Raw genomic sequence first — 6,000 nt, forward strand, 5'->3', positions numbered from 1 at the left:
TCGTATTTTATTTCAATGAAACTTACATAAGTATTTCTATCAATTCAGTTAGTAGTTTAATTGTAATAGTAACAATTAGTAGTAATAATACGCTCATGTCCATAAATTAAGGATAATGCAAAATCAGGCAAAGGAAGAGTTAGAAGCAAAACAAATTTGACTTATCTGTAAAACTTATTTATCAAACAAAAGGTAAAGAGCAAAAAAAGATTCTATATGTTTGATATTATTAAACAAAATAGCGATTTTCTCTCCCTGGAGCAAATTAAAAAAAAAAAAAAAACCTCTTTACAAAAAAGCAATATTACATGGTTGGTATGATTGTTAATACATTGTATGTCTCCCAGACGATGCAATACAGTCCCTACAACGCCTAGGCATGCTGAGTATCAAATTTTCGATCTGATCTTGGGGGATATTACACCACTCAAAAAGCAATGCTCTCCGAAGTTCCGGTACACATGTAGGAGGAGGTTGACGGGCTGCAACTCGTCGGCCAAGCATGTCCCACACGTGCTCTACTGGATTCAAGTCCGGTGAGAATGCTGGCCAGTCCATACGGGTGATATCCTCCAATTGAAGGCATTCGCTTACGATGTTTACACGGTGAGGACGGGCGTTGTCATCCATAAACACAAATTGTGCGCCCATGGGGTCCCTAAACAAACGTACATGTTGTTCCAGAATGACGTCCCGATAGATTTGGCTTGTCATGGTTCCAATTTGAACATGCAGGTCAGTTCTGAAACCCAGAATAATTCCACTCCAAACGAGCACTCCGGCACCACCGTAGCGGAGTCGTTCAATGATGTTTTCTTGATGGTAACGGGTACCTGGAGCTCTCCATATGAACGTCCGGCGAGAATCAGACTGCAAGCTAAACCTGGACTCGTCGGAAAACATCACACAAGCCCACTGTTGCGGTGTCCACAATGCATGCTCTCTACACCAGGCTAACGGTAGGCAACAGTGAGTTGTAGTAAGTGGAACTCATCTGACAGGTCTACGAGCATATAGACCAATATTCCCTAAGCGTCTGTACACGGTTTGCCTTGAAATTGTCGTACCAGTGGCTGAAGAAAGCTGACGAGACAGGTCTGAGGCTGTCGTTCATCTTGGAATCGTTGCCAAAGCCTGGAGATGACACTCTGGGCAATTCCAAGTTCATCTGATACTTCCAGTTGAATACGCCCACATTCCAGACGGCCGATAATTCTGCCACGTAAAAAATCATCCAAATGCGTCCTTTGTATCATAACTATTCGGTTATTGCACTGAAATGCTTATAAAGCGCCTGCGAACAAATTTACTTCTTTGCCTGTTTTCCTTATATATCACTCTCTTACAGTCTCGTCATTGTGACGCACCATCGGTGTCATCTTGTTACTTCTTGAAATTTGCGTATGATTCTTGAAGATGTGTGTAGTGATTTTGCAGCTGATATATTTATTTTAGGGTTCGATTTCCGCGTGACTCCGAATTATCCTTAATTTATGGACATGAGTGTAGTTTAATTAGTTGAATTCCTAGAACTTACATGTAACGCTATCATCTAGAAACAACTCTTAAGGTGTTTTTGCAACTATTCCGTGGAATATTATTTCGTCCGATTATGTTATTTGACTGATACAGGCGCGATTTTGTTTGCACTGTTTTTTGCAACCGTGGAAGATGCGAAGAGCAATCATATTCTTTTTGTGGAAAGATGATGTGAAAACTTCAGATATTACTGTTCAACGTCTGCGAGAAGTATTCTGTTCCCACTTTTAAAAAATTCTTTACCAGATGCTCGATTTGAAAGTTTAACCATGCCATAAGCAGGTGGATTAAGGGCATCCTGAAAAAGTTCTCTAAGGGCGGTTAAATATTTTAATATTCGTTGAGATAAGTGTATTCAATTAAATGAAGATTATGTTGAAGATTATGTATTATGTATTTGTAGATTATGTATGTTATTCATCGTAAGATTGAAAAAAAATTTTTAAATTTCTAGAATTTTGAAAACATCCCTTGTAAAATAACAAGACTAATAACAAAATTAATTTCACTTGGAATAACTAGCAAATGATCGGGTAATTGAAACCGGATTGCGTGGTGTCAGGGTAATTGAAGATCTGAAAAAATTATCAGGTGTACTAATTACAAGTTGGAGAGGAGAGTTACAGTACTGCATTAAGTCAAATAAATGCAATTAACTTACTTAGATAGATATAGGGCGAAAACATGTCGGGAAAAGAAATTAATTTAATGAGACTTTTACATTAAATTATGATTGAAAAGAAAGTTGGATTAATTTAAAGCGGTTTGAAGTCTACAGGATTTCATTGGAACGAAACATATTTAATTAACTTGATTTAAGGCTTCAAAACACTTTTCCCTTGACAAGTTCTGTTTAAAGCGTTAAACAAAGGAGATTAAAAAAATTTTATTGTTTTTGTTTTAAATATTTACAAATTTCCCACTTTTTATAATTTTTCCTCTTTGAAAATGAAATTTTAGTTTTTAATTTTGTAATTTTCTTGAATTTGCGTTTTGCCAGTTTATTTTGTTTTATGGAGAAAATAGGTTTAACCTTCAAATATTTAATATGGCTTTTTCTTTTTCGCTCCGATTTTCTGGATTTTAATTTATTACATATATAGTACCACAATATTGTTTTATTTTAAAGAATAAATCATCCCAATACCATTTCCGCATAAATGCTGCTGAAAATTAATCATTTATAGACAAGAAGAAAGAAATTTGGAACCAAACCCACAAAGACATGAAAGAAATGGAATCCAAAACCAATAAAATCCAAACTTCCCCATAAATATGTAAAATTTCATTCACCAATATTCATCAATCCAGTAGAAATACAGAGAAAGGAAATACAAAAATAACATAAAATAAAAATAATACAAATAGGCAGAGGAATGCAATTAAAATCTCATCCAACGGTATCGAGAGGAGGCATATCAGATCAAACTGAACCCCCTTTTCCCTTGGAAAACTATTGCGTCTAATGTATTAAAGAATATTGGGTAAATTTTACATATTTATGTGGAATTTTGGATTTTTATTGATTTTAAATTTCATTTACTTTCATCTCTTTGTGGATCTGGTTCTAAATTTCTTTTTGTCTATAATATTACGTTTAACACTTTTAAAAACAGTTTTTTCTATCAGTTTTTATGTCTAAAAAATAAAGAGAATTTTTTTTTAACCTAATGTCCAAGAATGTAGCTATTATTGATAACACTGTTTTTTTTTTTTTTTTTTTTCATTTAATACCTTTCTGTCACTAATTAAAATTTTTTTTCTATTGTTAAATATCAAATTCATTATTTTTCGATAAATTAATAGCATGAATTTTTAAAGACTCATATCTTGCTTTTTATTATTTTATTAAAATTTGATTATATTATTTATAATCCTTTATATTTTTCCATTTCAGCACGAATTTGGATATAGCATTCTTGTTTTCGTCTGAATTTTCTGTAAATATTCGATGATTTTATTCTACTACTCAAGTATACACTTTTTTAAATTTGCATTATCAGATTTGATTGAAATTTCTGTGATTCTTAGAAAGCACATGCTAAACTGTGAACCAATGTCCGTCTTAATCTAGCATTTAAAAAAAAACAGCATAATGGTTCTTTTTTTCCGTGTTTCAGGTATTTTTTAGCATCTTGCACAAAAATAAATTTTAAGGGAAACAGAGATATACATTTATATATTACTGTAAAGCTCTTCTTTAACGCCTTTATTATAATAATTAATTTTTGCACACTTGATTGAAATTCTGTAACGTTGGGAGTACTTACTTTCAAGGAAGCTATTTGCAGTCACCAATTATCCATACATTGCAAAATCCAGTTTCATAAATTGCTGTCTGAATTCACATAATCCTTTGTTATCCAACATGGCACAGTATCACTGATTTCCTTTTCATTGGCAAATCATCTTCCGCCCAAGTCATACGATATTAAGTTACTTCCGTTTAACAACCACATTACACCACTTATTGACGTAAGTATTTATCTTCAAATGTGTTTTTCTTCAGCGGAAGAACAATTTCCACTCAATTCAAGGATATCGAGGAGTTCATTCAGGAGCTCGCTCTGCTGAATTTCTGTTTCGGGATTGGGGGCTCGACATGAGATGTTCCAAGCGATTCTTGAATCCCCCCCTGCAGTATGAGACAGCTAACCCCACCCCCAAAACGCAGAGACTTAACTGCTCTTTGATGTTGTAAGTTGGGTTGCTCTATTTGGCATCGAGTCAAAATGTCTTGGCGAGTGTTTTGGCGGGTCTCAAATCTTTGTTTAGTTTTATGAACATGGGTGATCCATTAAATGAATTGTTCTCTGGAGTTTCGCTTTTCATTTCGCTTCAGCATTAAGCGTCAAAACATTCTGGGAAATATAACAGTTTGGGACTAATGGAGTTAAAATAGCTGGATGAAGCAGGTGCAAAACAACCAGCTTTATGATTAGATTGGATTATTTGATCATAAAAAAGCAGCAGTGTTCTAAAACTGAGAAAACTATATGACTATAACCTTAAAATTTAGTTAAGCAAACCTATATGAGTCGCTAGCCCATACAGGATTGCGTAACTAAATTTGAGTGACGAAGAAACTTTTCAAAATTAAGTTTCTGGATGCGCAACGACCGAGAGCTAATTTAAAATCAGTTTAGCAACTCTACACGAACAGCATGTTTGTGAACTTATGCTACTGAAGGAGCGCTTCCAATAATCAGACAATTGCGACTGTTCACGTACTCTCACCCAAGAATTTATAATTCTTTTTCTTTGAAAATAATTTATAATGGAAATATATTCTTTTTTTTTTTTTTTTTTTATTTCTAGATGTTTATACATTTATAATCAAACCTGATTTCAAATATAAATTTTATGAAATATCAAAGTCCGAAAATTAATAATTATAAAACGTATCTTTAAAATATGCTACAGAGCAGGAGATTTAGGAAACGCATAATTTGAAAAATAATTCTAAAATGTAAGAATTTTATGAAGTATGACAAATTTCCCACGAGCGAATTTCACTTGCACCCTGCGCCATTACTTCACTGCTTAGACGAGACTGGGCTGGCCGAGTACCACCAATATCGTCTCAAATAATAACTATCTGCAATGTGTTGGTACCACGTAATGATCGGACCTGTTTACATTACGTCTACGGAAGCTAGCGTTCTTCTCCCATTATAAATTATTTTTATTTCATCCCACAGAGTAGCGCTTCAAAACAAAGAATGGTTACACCCGACATCCTATAAGTAAAATATTTGAGTGAACATTCTTTTATTTAATCTCCAACATACGATTTTGTAAGGTTCATTTTAATTCTGATTGCTTTATAGAATTCTTCCCACCACCACCGGATTTAAGTTCATTTTTTAAAGTTGTCCTTGGCCCAGTTTGGCCTGAAATTTTTCTTTCAAAGAACTTAATTTTTAAGCGTTAAATTTCGAAAGTAGAGGGTACGAGCAAAACGAATTTAATTCCGCAGAACATAATAGTTACAATGTTAGTGTATATATAATATATATGTTTGTTTTTACCTCCTTGTACGAACTAAAGAAAGTATTGTAAACGCAAAAAATTTCGGGTATCATATTTCAACGAAAATTTCCATTTTGATTGCTCTCGAATCCATCTGAATGATGGTTTTGAGGTGCATGTATGGACAGAATAAAGGTCTCTTTCTCCCAAAATGGCTTAAAAAATGGATTCAAAAGAGATTTTTTTCGTGACGTCTGTTCGTACGTACGTATTTATGTATCTCGCATAACTCCAAAATGAGTAGCCTCAGAATCTTGAAATTTTGTATATGGGACTACTATAGCATGTAGATGCGCGCCTCCCTTTTTCACTGCAATCGGCCGCTCCAAAAGTATATAAATACATGTATTACCCACTCTCTGTTACTCGGCCCGGTGAGTAAAGTAAAGTAAGTTTTTTTATGCTTATATGTTGGTAATTTGCACATTT

The 6,000-nt window shown here is 33.9% G+C and overlaps 1 protein-coding gene across 1 annotated transcript in view; it reads right to left on the bottom strand.

Moving 5' to 3' along the window:
- Positions 1–4,196, bottom strand: part of LOC118193931 (rho GTPase-activating protein 45-like) — a 341,239-nt gene extending 337,043 nt beyond the window's left edge. The window contains exon 1 of the mRNA XM_085823640.1: positions 3,810–4,196. The gene's annotated coding sequence lies outside the window, so the exon portion shown is untranslated. The remainder of the gene's footprint in view (positions 1–3,809) is intronic.
- Between the last annotated feature and the right edge of the window lie 1,804 nt (positions 4,197–6,000).

The sequence above is a fragment of the Stegodyphus dumicola genome, chromosome 9 (genome assembly GCF_044657685.1).
Source record: "Stegodyphus dumicola isolate Sdum_Otavi_A_Nest chromosome 9, ASM4465768v1".
Taxonomy (NCBI): Eukaryota; Metazoa; Arthropoda; class Arachnida; order Araneae; family Eresidae; genus Stegodyphus; species Stegodyphus dumicola.